Here is a 22,505-nt window from a genome sequence, read left to right as displayed (position 1 = left end):
TTTATTTTATTTATCTGTTTAGAAATCTGAAGCTATGAACAAATGTCTACAGGCAACTGTTACAGCTCTTCTTTCCAGCTGTCTCCCAAAACTTGCAGCCATGAAGACACTAATCATTCCCTACGAACAGCACCACAGAAAAAAGCATATCTTTTTTTCTATACAAAAGCATATGAAATACATTTTAGAAGAATGTAATATGACGACAGTGTACATCATACTAGGAGGGGACTGTAAGTTGCCTTTTAAATTTCCTAAGATTTATTGTTTTCTCCTAGAGCCAAAGAATATTTGTAGCAATTACCTCAGCAGGAACATAAACTCAAGGACCTATTTGGATTTTCCAAGCCCAGTGTGCAGATTTACTGCAGATTACTGGGGGGAGGGGAGGGACGAGGGGCAGGGGGTTGGACTAGATGATCTGGAAAAGTCCCTTCCAACCTTACACATTCTATGATTCATTCTGTGAAGATTTGTTCATTAATTACTAAATATGAATTAACTACTAAAAAAAAGAAAATAATAGTAGCTCATGAACTGTAAAAATGAACTGTAGCTCATGCCTTTGAAGGACCATTTCAGAGTGACTTAAAACAAGAAATATGTTGTTATTTCAAATTACTAGAATTCCTCTCCAATTTAGGAGACGTTAGAAATGTGAGAAATATTAGGCTGGAAATTTTAGGTTTTCAGTGTTTCATATTTGTTGTTATGAAGTTCTGAAAGTTATCTGATCTCAGATAGCTTTAATTTTGCTCACTGAACTTGAAAAAAGGGTTTTTTTAAATCCTCATAAATAGTAAGTCCACAATTTAGCAAAAATGCAAACAAAAAATAATATTAGCTACATATCTTTAGTTTTGCATTTTCTCTAGGTTAGAATGTCTTTCTAAGATATCTTACAGAACAACCAAAGTAGTTTCCTTCTTGTGCTCACAGTGTTTAATCTTTTTGATCTTGAAAAAAGCAAACAAAATCAAGCTTTGGTCACAAAAATGTGCTAAGAAGCCACCTCGCTACCTGCATACAAAATGCATTACTTCTGATTTATAATCATCTGCTGATATAAAAATCAGTCTGAAATTACTTCAAGGGCTTCTTATTTTAATTTTTTATTTCCATTAAGTTATATGTATATTTTTAATGGTTTTATTACTTCCCAGAAGTTTCTGACTGATGGATTCACTATTTCCTAAAAACATCATTACTCGTGTAGTTTGACCCTTCTAGAACCGCTACTTCACTCATCCAGGTTTTCTAGATCTTGTCTAAGAACTTGTACTAGGTGAAAACTTTTGTACCTCCCTGCATTTTATATAAGCATAATAATGTGGGAAGCATCTCTGTCTGTTGTGTTTTAATTGGAAGTCAGACCTTTTGCCTGTAGACTGAAGGATGCACTCTTACACACAAGTCAAGTTAAAAGTACGGAAATGTCCTTGAATTCCTTTTTCTGAGGAAAACAGTAAAAATTACGTGAAGTGGGAAAGTAAACAGTCAGCTAATGAGTGACAGCTGGATGGACTTAGCTGCACTTTCTTTACACTTATGTTTGCACGCTCTCTCTCTCACACACACACATTTTTATGTGTTTGATCATGGTGATGTACCTGTTTGAAGTCAGGAGCTTCGTGGCTGCAGGCTTTCATGCTGGGTCTTTCCGCGAAAGGAAAATCTGGCTCTGAACAGGATGCCTTTAAGACCTGTGTTTACAAGTGCCCAGATTAGTAACTTTGTCTTCATATTTTGCTCTTTTAAACCACCAGGTATAGTGCTAATTCTAAAGAAAACTCTCATTTTTTTTTACAAGGTCCATTAATGATTACATTCAAGTTATCCAAGCTGAATAAGTTGGTAAGTTCGTAAAACACTTCAATGAATACTTTTCTCTTTAACAATTTGTAGGGCAAAATGAAACAGGCTGAAAGCAAGTACCAAAGACAGTCCTTCAAACTATGTAATGCCCAATGCAATGCACCCAAGACTGAACCATGCTCTAACAGAATACTAATACTTTATCACAGATAAAGACCCTTGTCATCTCCCGTATCAAAATTCCTGTTGGAATTAAGAAAATTAATTGTATCTGCTAGAAAAAGAAAAGTCCATGATCTTTGCAAGTCTTCTACGTATTTGGGAGATGCTAAGTATGTCTCACCTCATTTTCAGACAAGAACTGGTTTTAGTCATGTCAAGAAACATAATCTGGTTTGACCTGGCACCCTAAAATAGGAGATTGGGTAGTAAAATCCATTAGGGCTCAACGCATAGGGTTTTTTCGCTGATTTGGTGAAAACTCTTTCAAACAATTAATTTATGAAAAGGTAATCTTTGAACCAGAAGAATTCTTTTAAAATAGTTGTTCTTTCAAGGACAGAAAGGAAAATCCCAGAGGGATAGTAAGGATAAATATAATTAATGTATCTTGCAACATAGATTTCCCCAGAAAATTTCAGGAAAATAGATTTTATGGGAAGTAATCTGTGGAATAAAAACAAATTAAAAACATCAAAGACTTAATTTGTGGAAGTATTTGGTGATTTACACCATGCTGCATAGCCTTAGACGAAGGGTCACTCTTCATCTCAACACAACCTGTGTAAACAGAGCTTAAACCTTTGCCCTGTTTCAGAGGGTAAATTCCAATATATAACGTTCTTCCTCAGATTTTAGTAAAGGTTATGACTCTCCAGTAGGGAAAACTATCCTTGCCTCCTCTTCCTACCATAAACAAACCTTCACAAGACTGGAGAAAATGAGAATGCTCCAACAACAGATGGTAAATGTTTAAAACAGGATACACCATTCAGCTGCATTTCATTTTCACCGCATTCCTTATTTTGTACTTGGGTACCTTTGGAGGAAATAATTGTCCTCTTAAATTCATTTCACAAGATAGCAACCCTGCTTCTCCCCTTTTCATTTCCTGCATGTTTTCTGGGAAGAAGCGCCCTCTCCCTCCACAGAGACTGGAAACCAACATCCCCCGCTGTCTTCTTGCAACCTGAGTCAACTACTTAACCCAATGACTTTGGCAATAACCTATTTTAACTATTTCCCCAGACATAATAGAGGGAGGTAGTGAGAAATCGTGAAATGTGGAAAGTGGTAAGAAAAGGATAATGAATTTGAAAGGGTCTCCTGTAGTAAGAGAGAGCACCCACAAGTTACAAAGGAAATAAACTTCTTACCTTCAGAGAGAGCTGCTTCTTACCCTTGCATAATAGGACAAATTCATTAAGCTTTGATCTCTGCGTGAGGATCACCAAGTTTTTAGATTCTGTTTTACACAGAGGAGAATATTGTAATAAAAATGCATCCCTTTGTAAAATGAAGCACAGCTGAGAATATTTTGTAAAGGGACAACATTCAGGTTCACTTTACCTTGATAAGCATAGGGATAGAAATGAATATAATCACTCTTGATACCATTGTTTTCTGTAAAGTATTTAAAGTCTGTGGCTTTGCGATGCTTTAAATTTGCCATTTATATACTTTGTTTCTCTGTAGTTAATGTATGGAATAACAGTTACATATGACTATATATCATATGACTACAAAAGCATATATATTAGTATTTAACATAGCCATGTAATTTATGTTTATGTAATATACCCGACTATGTATAAATCAGAATGAAAAATGGAGGAGTTCTTCCCTTTCATTTTCTGTATAATTACAATAATTTTGACTGTGCTGGATGGACTCCCTTTTGAGACAACACTGGTTTTTTTTCAGCTGCAGAAAATAACAATATATCAGTAATACAGGATAGTCCTTGGCCTGATAAACTGACAATGTTCATTACCTTTTGGTACTTGAAGGCCTTAGGAAAAAGTAAATAAATTCAGATACCCTTTATCACCTGACAGGGCATACAGGAGCATCAGCTAGCAAAGCCTGTGACATTAATAACTACCTAGTGGTGCTATAACTATTTGGCTGCCTTGCAGGTTTACTTCACATATAACCACTTATGGTTTTAAAAGTTCTTCAGGAGTACTGTTTAAGACAAAAAAAAGCAAAGCAGAGGAGAAAAAGAAAAAAAGAGAAGAGAGGAGAGGAGAGGAGAGGAGAGGAGAGGAGAGGAGAGGAGAGGAGAGGAGAGGAGAGGAGAGGAGAGGAGAGGAGAGGAGAGGAGAGGAGAGGAGAGGAGAGGAGAGGAGAGGAGAGGAGAGGAGAGGAGAGGAGAGGAGAGGAGAGGAGAGGAGAGGAGAGGAGAGGAGAGGAGAGGAGAGGAGAGGAGAGGAGAGGAGAGGAGAGGAGAGGAGAGGAGAGGAGAGGAGAGGAGAGGAGAGGAGAGGAGAGGAGAGGAGAGGAGAGGAGAGGAGAGGAGAGGAGAGGAGAGGAGAGGAGAGGAGAGGAGAGGAGAGGAGAGGAGAGGAGAGGAGAGGAGAGGAGAGGAGAGGAGAGGAGAGGAGAGAGAGAAGAGAAGAGAAGAGAAGAGAAGAGAAGAGAAGAGAAGAGAAGAGAAGAGAAGAGAAGAGAAGAGAAGAGAAGAGAAGAGAAGAGAAGAGAAGAGAAGAGAAGAGAAGAGAAGAGAAGAAAAAGAAAAGAAAAGAAAAGAAAAGAAAAGAAAAGAAAAGAAAAGAAAAGAAAAGAAAAGAAAAGAAAAGAAAAGAAAAGAAAAGAAAAGAAAAGAAAAGAAAAGAAAAGAAAAGAAAAGAAAAGAAAAGAAAAGAAAAGAAAAGAAAAAAGAAAAGAAAAGAAAAAGAGAAAAGAAAGTAGCTGTTGATTTATATGTCCATGATTGCAGCAACTGAATACAAATTTTACAGAGATTAGGACAAATTTTACAGAGATTAGGTAATTATGCATTAACAGTTACAGTTAAGGAGATTTTTTTTTTCATACTACCAAAGGGGGTTTTTAGCCTCTGAAGGATATTCTGAATTAGCAGGACATATTCATCTCACCTGACTGATCTTAGCTGCTTTGCTCCTGGCTCTGATTTTAGTGTCCCTAACTTACCCTAACTGCAACACTTTTGTGGGATTCTTCTGAAAGAATTCTGTCCAAGCCAGATGGAGTATGAGAACAGCGTAAAAACCCTTGTTAAAAATAGAGACACACTCCAGCCTAGTGCATTTTACTTAGTTTACGTATGTATTCAGATAAATGTAGCAGAATGTAGAAAGTATAAAATTCTGCCATCTTTATTAATTTTGTGACATCGGTTTAGCCTGCGTCAGTTGCAACTGTCCAGCTTCATCTGCAGCCTACAGGAAGCCCATCAAGCAAGCAAGAGATTTCATATGAGAGTCAAGAGCGTTCTGTCTTAGAGGTGAACAAAAAAGAGGTCAACAAAAGAGGGTGCAGGAGTCCAGCCAGCCATATGTCAACATGATTTACAGCCACCTGTCCTTGGCTTTCTCTGTCTATGGAGTTTATTGTGACTTGCTTGTATGTTGCTTAGTCTGAGTAAATCTGAAGGAATCTAACTTTCCCTGTCACCTCTCAAAAAATGACAAGTGGTCTGTGAGGCAGGCAGTGAATGGCAAGGAAAGGAAGGAAACTTTCCATGATTTCATACATGACAACTTCCAGTCTCTGATGGCTTTTGACTGCATTACCTAGTCTCCCTGGCTACTGCAACCTCACCAGACTCTAAGAGACAATTGTACAAATTCCTGCAAAAGAAATACCTGGAAATTAATTGAATACAAGAAACCACTTCTTGCTTTAGGTGTCTGTGAAACGTAAAATGTTGGGTTTTGGGTGGGTATCAATATCTTACCTAGATTTCTGTCACCTAGAAATCCTCATCTGGCTATTGTTCAAGTCCTGAACCAGATGGATAGTTTCTCTCCTCTATTACAGCAGCCTTTCATAGCTGAAACTAGAATATGTTTCTCTTCTATTGAAATACCTGGAAGTAATATATATTTGATTTTCCCAGTCATTTCTTATGCCTGCAACACTGAAGTTCCAAAAAAGTGTCTCCTCTTCATATCCATTTCTTTTGTTTATTTATCTCCTACTACAACAGGTCTTTGCTAGCTTACACCCATATGCTAGCAACAGCACACACACATTTTTCTTAAAAGATAACTGGATTTTATAGCTTGTGCATTCTATTTCCTCATATACATCTGCCTTCAGTCCAAGACATTACTCATAATTTGCTATGATAAAGTTTGTGACTTCAAAAATTTCTTCTTATGGAACACAGAAAGGCTCTTTAATTTTCAGAATTGTCTAGTGACCTGAACTAAATGAAAATCTGGTATAATTTGTTACTTCTAAGGTCAAGTCCATGTATAAAACATTATCAACACCTTTTCCTACTCTCAAACACCTCTTGAAAACCAGACCCTAACAAAGATAACGATAACTCTTATTCCCGCAAGAGTCTTACCAGGAACTGCTGGTTCATTCCTTGTGAACACACTTAACCATGCAATATCTACAATGGAAGATATTTAATAAATATGTGGAATTAGATAATTGAATTAATCAAATTTAAAAACATCACAAATAATTTACAGAATTGTTTTAAATCATAATGTGAGAAAGGGTGTGTAAAAGCATCAGGCATCAGTGTTTATTTCCTGCAGGCCTCTGAATTCATGTAAGCCCAGAGTAATGTACAGTTAGAGTTGTGAACAGGTAACTTGATGTCTGAACTCTGAGCCCAGTAAGAGTAAATTGTTTCATTATCTTTTGTAAAAGACAACACACCAGAGAAAATAGGAGTCAATAATTAGATGTAAGCCTAAAATGCCCTAGTACTTGGCATTGGTGAGGCCTCACCTCAAATAATGTGTTCAGTTTTGGGCCCCTCACTACAAGAAAGACATTGAGGTCCTGGAGCATGTCCAGAGAAGGGCAACCAGGCTGATGAAAGGGCTGGAGGGCAAACCTTACAAGGAGTGCCTGAGGGAACTGAGTTTGTTTAGCTTGGAGAAAAGAAGGCTGAGGGGAGACCTTATCACTGCCTACAACTACCTGAAAGGAGGTTGTAGAGAGGTGGGTGTTGGTCAGTTCACCCAAGAGACAGGAGATAGGACAAGGGGAAATGTTGCAAAGCTGTGCCAGGGCAGGGTCAGAATAGACATTAGGAAAAAGTTCTTCAGTGAAAGAGCTGCTGGGCACTGGAACCAGCTGCCCAGGGAGGTGGTTGAGTCACCAGCACTGGATGTATTTAAAAGGTGGGTAGATGATCTCAAAGGTCTTTTCCAACCTAGATTCTATGATTCTAGATAGAAGCCTGAAAATCTTTGGCAGGAGATATGTAGACCCCAAAACAGAATGTACAAGATTGAAAAATAGCAGGTATCAATAGCAGCTGGTTCTTGACTCTTCTAACATCATTCTGAATCACCTAGCCAGCTACCTGGGGAAGGCAACACCCTCTTCAATTCAAAGTCATAACATCCCAGTTACAGCTGTTTCCTAATGCAATGCTATCTTAGCTGTACCATCGCAAATATATCGTGGTGATGCTTGTCTTTACATATACAAGAATATCACAGCATTTCCTTTCTTTTTTTTTCCTCCTAGGAGCACCAGTATCTTCTACATTGGGATTGTCACACCATTATTCTATTCACAAACTGCTTGCTTCTGTTGTAGTTCTGTACAGGTTTTGATTCATACATTGGTATACTAATTGCATGAGTTACTTCAATGAAGTTATGAAGTAAAAGACACTTCAAAATATATAAAGCACACCTAAATACTTTATCAGTGCAGCTGCCGTTATTCACAATTTAATAGAATAAAAACAATGTTCATTTAGTCATTCATCGCACAAACCTTTCTGTGTCTTCATTAAAACATATGAGGCATATGAGGACTTCTTGTTCCTGTAAAAGCTAGTGTTTTCTAAGAAATAAAGTTTCACTAGCTTACAGTTTTCAACACTGTCCTGTATTTCAGTTGGAAAGATGGTTTATTGTTTTTTCTTCCATCTTTTTCTGGAAAATGCATAATCTAGAATACTTGTGTGTGTTGTTATTTGGCTCTTCTCTACAAAAAGAATACCCTCTAACAGCTACTTCTGTGATGTTAGCTGTGATATAATTTTTTTGTGTGTCAGTTAGAGAAGCTCCATTTGAGATAAAAGAATTCCATGAAAAATAAAGAAATCCTGCTAATTCCAAAATCTTCTCTATTTTTCTTCATTTCATCCTTGTCCCTAAGGATGGAATATCTTTCTTTTCACTCTCTTAATAGCTAAGCATCTAGACTTCCCACTAATGCAAATAGGAGTGAACAAAATAATCTTCTCATTTAAGTGTATTAGGGGGCTATGGTAAGGTAGAGTAAAAGTGTTCATATATGACTAATGATATTCATAAAGTTGTTTGTAGCTTTGTGTGGTGGAGTTCTGGTGGAAAAGGGGGTGGCTGCAGTGCAAGAGACAGCCATAAAGTCTCTGCAGGCCCCACAGAGTAAACACCAGCTGGCTAAAGGCCAGACCTGCAACTAACGAAGGCCGAGCCCATCAGGGACGGTCACAGCACCTCTGGGAATCACATTTAAGAGGGGAAAAAAACCGCAAGCAGCTGCATTTTGCCATCAGAGAAGGGAGTGAGAAGATGCAAGAAACTCTGCAGGCACCAAGGCTGGGGAAGGACGGGGAGAAGGAGGCACCCCAGACACAGGAGAGGAAGATGCCCCTGAGGCCCCTGGAGAAACCCATGGTGGAATGGGTGTCCCCCCACAGCCCAGTGAAAAGGCCGAGACTCGACTTGCAGCCTGTGGAGAGGCCCCAGGCTGGATGGAACAGGTGGAGACACACAGAAGATACTGTGACCTGCACTGGAGCAAGCCTCGGCCAGCACTTGCAGCCCGTGGAGAGAGACAGAGACACAGAGGTGAGTGAGACAGAGATATCCACACCACAGCAGGTTTGCTGGGGGGATTTGTGACTCTGAGGAGGGCCAGGCTGGAGCAGTCTGGACCTCAGAGACTGAGAGATATTCTTATGAGTTATGACTGCTCCCCATAGAAGTGACTCACACTGGGGCAGCTGGTGAAGAGCTGAAACCCCATGGGAAAGGACTCAAATTGGAGAAGGTTGTGAATGACTGTCGCCCATGGGTGTGACCCCATGGTGGAACAGGAGAAGGGTGTGAGGAATGTCCCCCCTCCCCGGCTACAAAGGAAAACAACTCATGAGGAACTGACTGAAACTCCCATTCCCTCATTCCCTACCCCTCCCCGTGCCACAATGGGGGGAAGAAGGGAGCAAAATCATGACTAAAGTGAAGTCTGCTAAGAAGGGAGGGGTGGGGGAGGTGCTTTAAGATCTGGTCACACTTCTCATTACCAGACTGTGGTGTCACTGGCTGTGCAGCATAGTGTCATAAATGAGAGAGTTTCTTTCCTTTATTCTGTGTTAAGTCTGTTCTGCCCATGACGCAGATTATTTAATGATCTCTCCCTGTCCTTATCAATAGATATTTTCTCCCCTGTCCAGCTGAAAAGGGCAGTGATAGAGTGACGTTGGTGGGCAACTGTCAAACCACCACAAACACTAAACTATACAATCACAGAATCATAGAATGGTCTGGGTTGGAAGGGACCCCAAGGTTCATAGAGCTCCAACCCCCCTGCCACAGGCAGGGCCACCAACCTCCAGGTCTGGATCTACACAAGGTTGCCCAGGGACCCATCAAACCTGGCCTTGAATACCTCCAGGGATGGGGCAACTACCACCTCTCTGGGCAGCCTGTTCCAGCACCTCACCATTCTCTGTAAAAACTTCTCCCCTAATATCTCATCTAAACCTTCCTTCCTTTAGCTTTAATCCATTCCCCCTTGTCCTGCCATTATCTATCCTTTTTAAAAGTTGATTCCCCTCCTGTTTGTATGTTCCCTTCAGGTATAGGGAGGCTGCAATGAGGTCTCCTTGCACCCTTCTGTTCTCCATGCTGAACAAGCCCAGCTCCCTCAGTCTCTCTTCATAGGGGAGGTGCTCCAGCCCTCTAATTATCTTTGTGGCTGGCTCTGAACCCTCTCCAACAGTTCCACATCTTTCTTGTATTGGGGGCCCCAGATCTGGACACAGTACTCCAGATGGGGCTTCCCAAGGGCAGAGTAGAGAGGGACAATCACCTCCCTGTCCCTGCTGGCCACCCCTCTCCTGATGGAGCCCAGGATACCATTGGCCTTGCGAGCTGCAAGAGCACACTGCTGGCTCATGTTACCAACACATCTACATGACGTATAAAAACCTCCAGGGATTGTGACTCAACCATTTCCCTTGGCAGCCCATTCCAGTGCTTTATGACCCTTTGGGGGCCACCATTTTTCCTAATAACCATTTCAAACTTCCCCTGGCGTGACTAGAGGCCATTTCTTCTGATCCTGTCACTTATCACTTCAGAAAAGAGACAAACACCCATCTGTCTATGACCTCCTTTCAAGTGACTGTAGCAAGTGATAAGGTCTCCCCTCAGCCTCCTTCTCTCCAGACTAAACAATGGCAGTTCCCTCAGCTGCTCTTCTTGAGACTTGTGCTCCAGACCTTTCACCAGCTATGTTGCTCTTTCTTTGGACATGCTCCAGCACCTCCATATCTTTGTTGTAATGAGGCCCCCAAAACTGAACACAGTACATAACAATACATTTTAAAAATGACAATACATTTTTAAAATACCTATAGTTGATGAGTTTTGGTATAAAAAGCACACTACCTTCATGGGATTGGGAATCCTTGGTTGATATTTCATAATGACCATCTTCATCTATGTCAAAATGCACTGTTTTTGAATCTTCAGTCAGTATATAGCATTTCAGTGTTTCTCGCAGACAAAACACTAATAAAAAATGAATTGTAATTAATTTCACCAGTCACAAAAAATTGTGCGATTCCATTATAAAAAGATCAAGTGTATTTTGATAGCAATCTTTGCTTGATAGTTGAACCATGATCAGTGGAGCCAGCATAGTATAATAGAAATTACACAGTGGGGTTTAAGTAGCTGTTTTGGGAGCTTGACGGTGTTGTGAAGAAGGAAAACAAATATTTCTTTGCTTGGAAGGTGATCTCAGTGAGAAGATTAGAAGTATGCTGAACCTTTTGGAGTGTTAACATGTGCAAAAACTTCAGCTTGAAAAAATGGCTTGCAACTCAAAAGCCTGAGGTACAGTGTAAGAAGAGAGATCGTAGGCAGCCTACAGATAGCTGTGTTAAAAAAGACTAATAGGGACAGGAGGAATTTGAACATGAGAGGTGGGGCATAAATAAAGCTATCTGGTGAATGAGTAGTCTTATCATAGGGGAAAGAGACCTGGGAGGAGCCAGAGCCAGAGCCATAGCACGTCTGTGCACGGGAGCCTGCACATGGAGACAGATGTGAAAAACACAGGTTTATAATTTTTCATTTTGAAGAAGAGGTGACGTAGGGTAAGTATGTCTGCAGCATACTGTTTCTAGACTGATTTCCCTTATTTCATAGGTAAGTACTTCTCTGTTTCCCAGTTTTGCACTTTGAAAATTGAATCTGTGTACGGACAACAGTTTTAGTTTAGAGTGCATATGGCTACCTAAAATATCTGCATTTATTTTGGGGACCTCTCATCTATTTTTGTCATCTCTTATTGAAAAAAAAAAGAAAGAAGCCTTTGTCAGTAAAAGCTGTCATTAGGGAAATCATTTCCTTTCACTACTGGACGCAACTGTGCTCTCCTGGTTGTCAGAAGGATTTAGGTCCTGCCTCTTGGGTGTCAGAAACCTAGAGTAACACTGTAAGGGACAATCTTGATTACGTGAGGCTGAATGTTGTTGTTTTGCTGCAATAGGTTTGTTATTTTGAAATTGAATTAAGTCATTTCTGAGACCACACAGACCTCCAGAATATGCTGCAAGATAAACAGTCCTTTCCGCACCAGAACGATTAGGCAAGTAAAACAACAGGATATCCAAAACGTACCAGCAGTGACATAATGTTCTGGGAATGCTTGACTTTATCAAAACCTTTGTTACTCATTTTATATTCATGTACTTCCTCTGAGACATCTGTATTTAAGCAAACATTTTGGGAAAATAAAATAGAAAAATAATTTTTTAATAAGGAGTTGTTTCCAAGATCGTTTCTTTCCAACTTCTTTGGGTTGAGCAGAAACTCTGAGCATACAGTCAACAAAAGGGACAGATGATGCACACCCGGACAGCCAGAGTCACACCTTCCAGAAGAGTCAGGTCTGACATGTCCTGAGTTGAACCTTCAGCATGTGTATAGCTGAAGTGTGTGTGGGCAAAGTCCTTTTAATAAAAAGGCCTGGCAACTAAGGCTGCCAGGCTTCCAGAAAAAAAAGATGGGTTGTTCTAAAAAGCAACAGGGCAACAACTGCAATAATCAATACAGAACACCTTTACAAAATTAAAATGTTGTAATAGTTACAAGATAGGAATTTTACTTTGAACTAGTACAAGAACTAGTAGAGTGCCCAAAAAGAACATGACTTCCATGTGATTCACTCATTTCCAGGGAGGAATAGATGCACTTTGGGGATTACTGGTCTGAATATAGTAGTATGAAAAATCTAATGCCACTGTTTTGAGGAGTATTTCTGTACTGGGTTTTTTAAAGGTAGCTTGCTTTTTTTTGTTTTGGGTTTTGGTGGTTGTTTTTTGGTTGGTTGGTTGGTTGGTTGGTTGGTTGGTTGGTTGGTTGGTTTGTTCCTCCAGGTATTTTTTAATTTTTTCTACCTTATTATAGGTAAGCTGTCACAGATACCACTTAATTTGGCTGGATTCTACCTAGGATTGGAACCATCCTTCCAAGATTACAAACATATCTGTCACTCAAGAAAGGGTTACCTGACTTTCTAGAAGCTGTTTTCACATTTCTCATCAGACATTTTCTCTTAACAGGCATGCCACGCAGCGTTCTGCGGCCTGAGCGGAGCAGCATTGCGGAAGCGCTCGAGAAATCCTGGTAACCTGAGTTGCCTCACTTCTCCAGTCCTAAAAATAGGAGGTAGAATTTGTCATGATACTTCATGTTTCAGTTGAGAAATGAGTTTTCAAAGACTGTAATTTTGATAAATGACAGTTAAAACAGCAGGATAAACTCAGTAAATGTTTGACTGCTTGCATGACCCAAACCTGTGCCTTACAAGAAAAAAAACGCTGTGTTTGCCATGATGGTAAATCAGTTCTCCATCCATGATTTCCCTAAGATGCAGGTTATCATGGATACAGTTGTGTTGAAGGAACACAAGGTGAAAAGATTTCCCTTTAGATAAAAGATAAACAGTTTATATTGCTTCAATTTCATTTATTTATACTTCTTGTACACTTTTGTTGCTGGACTGAAAAATCAAATTATTTTTGAACTTCAGAATACAGTCTAAGACAATGTTCAAAGTATTCATAAATGAATGAAAGTTATGCTTACTTCAGCACAGATTAGTCTGACTTGCAGTAAAGACATATTGCAATCTTAAACCAAGGTTGAGAAAACATGACCTTAGGGATGAGGACTGGAGTTTGGAAATAGGAGCATATTAGAAATATTAACAAATATCACAAGTGATGAGAAAAACAATCTACCATTAGCAACTCTTCGTATTCTCAAATTATTAACAGTTCCTTTACAATTAAAAAAAAAAAAAACTTCAATGGGGTCTGCAGTTTTTCAGATTATTTATTTCTTACTGTATTTACAAAAATCAATGCCCTTCAGTTTTTGAAGGCTGGAAGAACAGAAGGGTTTAAGCATTACTTAGGCTAGATATCCTATGGAGAGGCTGTTATCAAAAAATTGGAACTACATTGACTGAGGAGTCACCCAGGCTGCTAATAAGATATCCTGAAGACACAGCTTAAATCACTGCATTTCAGTAAAGCTGAGGACCCTACTTTGCTTTGAATAAAGGGAAACTGGAATTCTCAACATTTCTGAAGTCAACTGCTTATGACAACTGTTCACGTCAAGTGCAGACCAAAGAAAACAACTAGCTTCTATTTTGTCTGGTACCCTGGAAAATGAACCAAGTAAAGGTGGGTGTAACTTAAGCCCCATGCAGCTTTGCACAGAGTATCAGTTAGGCCAGAGAAATCATGGCTCTGACACTAGGCTAATCATCCGTGAATTCACACAGGGGAGGGGATTCCATCTTCTGGTTTGGTTCAGTTCAGTGATTCAGAATTTCATACTAAATATTTATGTGAAATGGTAGAAATGAAAAACTTCTGTCCCTGGCAGTTCTCTTGTCACTAGACTATGAAGGCTATCCATGGCTCTTTTCCATTCTCTTCGGCTCTTCAGTTATAATCAGACACTTAGTTAAGCCACTGAAAAGTGATATATTCATTAGAAAGAATTAACTTACTTTTCCTAGTAGTCTCATTGTTTTAATGTCTGATAACTTGTAGTCAGAGGTAGAAAGTAAGTCTTTTCATCTTGCTGGAATTGTTTTATCATTGAACATGCTAAACAGAGGAGAGAAGCCTTTGTGTTCTTTCACTGAGTCCTAACTGGGACCTGACCTTTGCAAACATCTAACTGAAACAGGCTCTGCAGAGTATGTGGGCAGTAACACCAGCTTCTGGATCTTGAGAGGCAGTAGTGTGCTCAGCATTAACAAAGCACCAAGACTTTGTTAGATCTGGGATGCTCAAAGCCAGACATTTAATTCCTTACAGAACTGTCCTACTGAAAACCTAACTGCAATTCTAGTGTGTCTGCACTTGATTAGAAGTTCGGAGATCCCAATTCCTGATTTTTGTAGGTACTGAAGAAGTCAGGGGTTTGTCTTCTGCTGGATTTACCCTTCATATACTGCAGTTACTAATGCCAATTTATGTTGGTAATCCTAAATGCTTAATTAAATGATTATGGGTTGTGTTTGGGCGGGAGGGGTGTTTGGTTGTTTGGTTTGGTTTGGTTTGGTTTGGTTTGGTTGTTTAGAACCAATGTGATCTACTGTAGATTGTATCTGTGTTATTTACACCCACCACTGTGAGAAAAGAAGGCAGGTGATTACAAGCCAAGACCCTGAAGCATTAATTCCTGAAGAGGGCAGGCCAGTTCAAAGACATTTTCAGAAGCATATTTAGAAAGTGGATAAATTCTTAGGATACTTCAATGGGGAGAAACAGGTAACCTTGAAGTTCTGAAGGACTTGTTCTTGTTTGAACAAGCAGGCAATTGAGAAGTCTATGGTAGAATTTCACCTCTGTTAGCTCTCCATAATGAATAAAGCTCTCTACAAGAAAATTACAAAAGCTTCTATAACTTGATTTCTTCACATGTCCCTTAAGACTGACTGACATATAAATACTCCCATTGCAATAAGCCTTTCCTCTCATGCCATGTTCTTACATAGATGTCACCTACTCCAATGTTTTTCATTCTTACTCATAGTTTTTAATGTTCTGTGTCCCTATGTCTACTTAATGTCTTAATGTCTTTAACGCCCATTTCTTCAGTTCTTTTACCTCTTCTGGAAGGTATATGCTGCTGAAAATCTGGGTACTGTTCTTGGCTGAAGACCAGCCAATCACAGTTTGTTTTGGAAACCTGGGTCTGTTTGGTTTTGTTCTGCATCTAAGCTGAGTACAAGGGAAGCAGTAAACTTGAGCTATATAGCCCTTTACACTGCTGAAATCAGATATACTTCAGCACATTTGTTCCCAATGGCAACAAGATCACCCTAAAAGTACAGGGATTTTGAAAGGTTTTCCTGCTACATAGACCATATCAATTCATTTCAATAAAAGCAGCAAAGAAAATCTGTTACATAGCTTCTCTCAGTCCCTTGGTGATCTCATTTCTTCTTAGCCATTATTGTCTCTTCCACTTAGCCCCTGAACACATCGCATCATAAAATTAAAGCAAATTCTGTACATGAAAACAGAATTTAAAATTCTGGAGTTAATTCCTACCACAATATGATGCACCTACTACCTCGTACGACACGGCTACATTCAGAACAAGGTACCTCTAAGACCAGTAAAGGATCGGAACTGTTTTTGTTGAGCACACTCTGTTGCCACCGACAGTCCTGCTTCCAAAGACTGTAAGTAACTCCTCCAAGTTTGTTACAATTTGACAGTAAATTTAAGAGAGCTTTTGGCATCCTAAAGCAAATAAATAATGAGGTTATAATCTCTTTCAAGTCAGACAGATGTAAAAAAGAATCTATGCTCTGAACTACATATAGGAATATATAAAAGTAGATACAAGCTAGACTAAGGAAGAGATCAAAGAAGAAAACTTTAAAGGCAACTAAAAGTATTACTATCTGTTAGAATCTAAACATGCAGTTTGATAAAATAATTTTAAATTGATGCCTGTTTAAAACCCTGCATCCATTCTTGCTTACCTTATTTTGCTTGCTAATGTCTCTGCTGGGATACTTCTACTCAGCAGAATGCCAGAAGCAGCTCTGTTACAGCCAATTTATTGCCTGAATGCATGGCAGGAAGCCAGACCTCCAAATAAAATAAATGTCTGACGTGGACCTAATCTTTTCTGCATTCACTCATGAATATCAATACTTTCCTGGTTCTAACTGCTGCTGGAATTCCAGGGCTGTTAGATATAGTAAGAGCAAACTTCTAAATGCCTCTTTCTGTCAGATGCCACAGAAACTGTCCTCCCCAGTGCTGCATGCACATTTTTCGCCAGCAGCTCCGTGCAGTTCCTGAATATAATAAACTCCATCCTGATACTTGGTGTCACTGATATTGTTCTTGCTATCTGTTACTCCTTCCAAGGCTGACACGAGGGCAGATTCTGGGTTTATGGTAATAGGGACTTATTAAAAGTAGGAGTGTAGCCTCAGTTGCAGGGAGCTTGAAAAAAACCGAGTGCTTAAATATTTACCTAGCTATAAAATGGGCTTTGCAGGCATTGCACCAAGGGCAATTGTAGGGCTGCCTGTGACATGGGTGAACTTGTTCAGAGCGGATGTGCTGCATTTCTTTGCCCAATAAATCCCAGATAATGTTTTTTATCGTAGGAGAACTCTCTCTTTCATGATCACATTCATCACGTTAAGTTGGCTTTATCTACTTACCTACAGGCGGTACCTAACCCTTCACTCATCCACTGGTCCTCTCTGTTCACACACACTACATTTGTTTTAATATGCAAGCCTGGCATTTTTAAAGGAGTGAATCACATTTTCATGTACCTCACTGAAATAATTAAACACTTCTAAAAATTCTTACTTCTTTATTTTTTTCTTTGCACTTTTTTCTTAAAATGACAGATATATGGATTTTATCTTGATAATTCACTATGGCAAAAAGCTTATGTATCTTACACGTGTTGGGTTTAGGAAAACTCTTTTTCAGTTCTCTAAGACCTCACCAGACACTGGTGGTGTATCAGATACGTAGAAAGACTTAGTGAAAAGATACCTTTAATGACTAAGGAAAGTGAAACTTTGAAACCCCAAGCCTCTGGCTGTTACGCAAACTGAAAAACATGTGAAAGATTCTGAATGTCGTGGCTTACAGCTGTGATTTCAGTACAGGACAAATGCTTTGAAAAATATGCAGAAAAAGCTGCTTTATTTTTTTTTTAATACACCTGTTTAGAGGCTACACTGGGTCAAGATCTGTTGATGCTGAAGAAGCTGTGTTTTTTGGTAAGAGCAGCTGTAGCTTTTCCTGGATCATGAGGTAACTAACATTCCAGGTTTAAGTGAAGTGTTTGTGGTCCCTGAATCCACTGCACAGAACATTTTTTTTATTAAATGATCAGCTGTATGAACATTATAATGCTCTACGCTAGGGTAATTATATAATTATACTAGAATAGCACACTGTTAAAAAATAACATACACCTCCAGCAGCCACAAAAAGAAACAATCTTAAACTAATGGTAATTGATATGATCTGGGTAGATTAAGCATTGTAGCACTGCAGCCAACCTGCCATCTTAGCCTTTGCAGCCCAAACTTTACTGTTGAGACTGTAATCAATTATGTCATTAAGCATCTTTGGATCTGAAGAGTCTTTCTGAATCCAGATCAGTAGTGGTCTTCAACAATAAATAGAAGGTTTAGCTTGCTGTATCCTCAAGTTTAATGTTGGCAGGAAACTCAGCAATGAGCCAGCTGTGCAGCGTCATTCCTCAGCAGCACATACTCCCATCAACAATAACAGCATCAGAGGCAGGAACAACCAACGGGGAATATGTAGAGTTCCTGATGCAAAATATCAAGTTATCATGGGGAAAGTACTATTCGGGGTACCACCTGCTCCACTGGAGAGGGAATCAGGAGAGGACACTCATCTGAGGACCCCCACACACCTCCTTCCTCCCTCCGTGGCCCCAGACTCTATTTCTCTTCTGGAGCACTTCTACAAAATTAGTTTTAGTGTAATTATTGACATTCAAAGTAACAAGGAAACAACTGCCTAAAGCTGGTTTTTTTTAGATAAGAGGATTCTCACCCACAAGTAGTCAATATTTGCAGCAAGGAGAAGGTGGAAATTTCCTGGTACTTGATATGGATTAGCTCCAGCCAGCAGCTAAGCACCACATGGACAAAAACCAAGACATATCACATGCAGGAGTAATATTGAGCGTAGAGTAATTGCCAGCAACTACATTTTATCAGACAGTTAATTTGCAAACAATCTGCGGGAGACCTAACTGAAACATAGTCAATGGATTGTACTTGAAAAAAAAATTAAGCACAAAAACTTACTTCTGACCCCAGTGTATTGCCAGATTTACACCTCAGAAAAGTTTGATCACAAATAGTAGTGTTCTAAAGTCTATCCAAAACATCTTCATGAAAGTGAATGTAAATATTAAACCAGATGTGAAATACAGGATTTTCGGATTTTAGAGATGTCACATCAAAAATACTTGCATTGAATACAGAGTTTCTAGTCTAAAATCTATTCATTTACTATTAGGAAATACAGATTATATTTTCATTATGCCAGAATGTATATTAATATTTGTATGAGAAGTTCCTCTTTTTCTTCACATTGAGGCCCTTCTCCTACAATGTCCTGAAGATACCAAACTGAATATATTTAGCAGCTTGCTGAAACTGACATGGCAAAATATCAATACACTTTTTTTTTTTAGAAACTGTAGAGCTTTTTAGTATTCTAAGAACATTTTAGCAGGAGGATGTAACAGTCAACTTTATCTTGCTTTGCATCCTGTTTACATGGCATGCCAAAGATATAAGACTAAGCAGAGTCTGCTGTAGCCTATCTATTGCTCCCAGTACTTACAAACTGTCATTAAATAATTCTGTTCTACAGTACAGTGAAGCTGTCTACTACTCAAAACAGTGGGCACCTATTTAAAGCTCCATGTGTTTCTGTATGCAACAAAAGACTCACAACTTCGTAACGGCTGTGCCAACCACTGCTGCAGAGTCTGCCATTTTCTGAGAAACATCTGTTCTTAAAAACACACACACAAAAGTGAACAGTGGTGCTGTGTAAGTGGAAGCTATTTCTGCTGCGGTGCCACTCTGCTAGTTTTTTAACATTTCTCAGTGTCTAGAATTCTACACCGAATGTTGCTGCAGTTGTTTTTTCTCATTATAGACTACATCAGTTTCAAGGAAGGTGATGAGCACTGGTTGCTGAAGTCAGTTCTTGTTCCATCATCACTGCACTTTGCTCAGTTTCATCGAAGTTCTTCCTCCTTCATTGATTTGTCTGTAATACCATTGTACAACATTGATACTGTAATACCATTGATACAACATAGAGCAATTGGAGCAATGATGACATACCATGGCAGGTTTATTTAGCAATTAAAATCATACAGTTGCATTTATTGGCTCTTCTCACCCAAAATCAAATCCCTTTGAGTTATACATCGGACTAGCCCATCTTTCTGTGTCACCCACCAAGCACACCCTGATCTTTCAGCCAAAGGTTGTCCCACAGAGGGGTTTGCCTTTGCCTGAAGCAGGGCTAACCCAAGCTATCTTCACCAACATATTCTTCATGTACACTACGGGGACTTCAACACCTTCTACAGTGTGTGCTAGTTTTGATTGGGCAGAGCCAGCACAACGATAGACCCCCTAGAGTTAACTAGCCAGGTGGCTTTTCTACATGTGTTTGAAGGTCCCACCACCCATTGCTCTTAGGGTAGTCACTAGCAGTCCACTGTATCATTTGGTTTTCCCAGAAGCTGGTGCCTAACAGGGGATCTGACACACCCACTCAATGCCATGCTCTTTGGCCCACTTACTCCATGCAGTGTCAATGTCATGAGGTGTAGAGGGGATCCTCCCTTTGAACATCCAGCCCAGCACTGGCAGCTGGGGTGCAGGAGGAGCTGGACTTCAGTTCCTGAAGCAGCTTGAACCTCTTCATATGCTGCCAGCATTTCCTTTTCTGTTGGAGTGTACCAGGCCTCGGATTCTCTGTAGCCCCGACTCCAAAACCCCAGCAGTCAGCCTTGAGTCTCCCTGGTGCTTCCTGCCAGACTCCAGGTAGGGTCATTCTCCTGGCTGCAGTCCTGCCCAAAGTGGTCCAAGGAATACTGTGTAGATGACTTCCTATTGGTTTGCTCAAATGCTTGTTGCTGCTCCAGGCCCCATTTGAAATCATGCTTCTTCCAGGTCGTGTGATAGAGAGGCTTACAATCAGACTGCAGTTTGGAATACGCATGCGCCAGAAACCCACAGGGCCTCAGAAAGCTTGTGTTTCCATTTTGCTAGTTTGTGGGCACAGAGCTGTTATTTTCTTGACCACATCCATTGGGATCTGATGATGCCCTTCTTGCTATTTTATTCCTAAAAGCCAGATGTCTTCTTGTCCTGTTTTGGCTGGGATAGAGTTTATTTTCACAAGGAACCAGGACAGGTGGCCCAAACTGGCTAAGGGTCTGTTCCATACCATGTCATGTCACACTCACAATAAAAGGGGGCTAGTTAGGGAGGAGTGGTTCCATGCAGCTCTAGGATGAACTGAGTGTGGGCTGAGCTTCTGGTCAGTTCTTGAGTCAGCAAATTGCCTTGTGTTATCACCACTGAGTATATTCTGTTGTAGGTCCTGTTGCTGCTATTTCCTCTCCCTTTTCTGTTCCAGCATACAGTTTTTATCCCAACCCATGAATTTTACTTTAGTCTTCCTATTCTCCTCCCCACCCCACCAGGAGAGGAGTGAAGGAAGCAGTGCATGGTGCTCAGCTGCCAGCTGGGGCCAAATCACAACACCTCTGCAGGTTCCTTGACCTTACTTTGGTTTATGATAAAACTGTCTTTCAGAAGGATTTGGATTATTTTCTTCTATTTCTCCAAAACTTCTTCTGTTGTGTTGCCCTATACAGTGATGTCATCAATGTACTGCAGGTGCTCCAGAGCTCCACCCTTTTCCAGTGCAGTCACCCATGGCATGTGGTGGGGCTGTGTTTCCACCCCTAGGGCTGTCAATTCCAGGGGTATAGGACGCCTCTCCAAGTGAAAGGAAACTGTGGCCTGCCCTCTGCTGCCAAAGGGAGTGAGAAAAATGCATTAGCAGTATCAATTGTGGTGTACCACTTTGCTGCTTTTGAGTCCAGTTCACACTGAAGTTCCATCACATCTAGCATGGCAACACTTATCATGGGTGGTGACTTCATTCAGGCCAAGATAGTCTACTGTCAGCCTCCACTCTCCACGGTACTTCCACACTGGCCACATGGGACTGTTAAAGGATGAGTGGGTACTACTGACCACTCTTTGTGTCTCTAGCTCCTGGATGGGAATCATGGAGTCTTGGCTGGCACAATATTGCCACTAGTGTACTGTTCTGGTAATAACTGGAACGTGCTGTCCTTTGACTCTGAGCAACCCCACAACAGAAGGGTTGAAAGAGTGGGCAGAGTAGACAACTGTTCCAATTCCTCCATCTCCAAGGCAGCTACACAAAAAGCTCACTGGTACCCTTTTGGGTCGTTGAAATACCTTATCCTGAGATAGTCTATGCCAAGGGTGCACAGAGCCTCTGGGGCAGTCACATGGGGTGCTCTTCCCAGTCAATCCCATTTAGACCTACTTCAGCCTCCAGGGGAGTCTTTTGGGACCCCCATGTCACTCCAGAAATACAGAAAAGTTCTGCCCCTTCATGATTTGATGGCATTAGAGTATGCTGGGCACCACTGTCCACTAGAGCTTTATAATTCTGTGGATCTGATATTCTGGGCCACTGGATCCACACAGTCCAATAAACCCAGTTGTCTCCCTCTTCCACCTGTCTGGAGGCAGGGCCCCTCTAATCCTGCTGATTGTATTAGCTTCTCACTTTTGGTAAAACTTACTTTGAAGTCCCTTCAAGAGCACTCTAAGTATGATCAGGCCTTTCACTCAGTCTGGGGAACTGCCAGAACAGTCTGGCGAAAAGAATCCCGCTTTGTGTTTTATTTTTCCTTGCAACTCATGTACCCATTGCCTCCAGGGTCAAGGGTCAAGGTAGTTTTTCTCTCTCACTTCCTCATGTCCACTCCATGGTCATGCAGGTAAAACCACAATGTGCCTTGTGGTGTGTACCTTTTATATCGTCTCTCTTGAGCAGAGGAACTCTTACTCCTAGTAGGTAAGATACTGGTCCATACAGGTGGGGA

The 22,505-nt window shown here is 40.4% G+C and overlaps 1 long non-coding RNA gene across 1 annotated transcript; it reads right to left on the bottom strand.

Annotated features, from left to right (window-relative positions):
• Nucleotides 1-3,215: 3,215 nt before the first annotated feature.
• Nucleotides 3,216-12,795, bottom strand: LOC311203986. Its single transcript, XR_014617995.1, has 4 exons — nucleotides 12,776-12,795; nucleotides 10,647-10,769; nucleotides 6,359-6,406; nucleotides 3,216-3,280 (listed from the first exon to the last, which is right to left on the bottom strand). It is a non-coding gene; the product is annotated as an uncharacterized lncRNA (long non-coding RNA).
• Nucleotides 12,796-22,505: the final 9,710 nt, after the last annotated feature.

This window comes from Gallinula chloropus, assembly GCF_964237585.1.
Source record: "Gallinula chloropus genome assembly, chromosome: Z".
Lineage (NCBI taxonomy): Eukaryota > Metazoa > Chordata > Aves > Gruiformes > Rallidae > Gallinula > Gallinula chloropus.
Note: the sequence above shows the minus strand (reverse complement) of the source record. Positions and strands in the feature narration are given on the sequence as shown.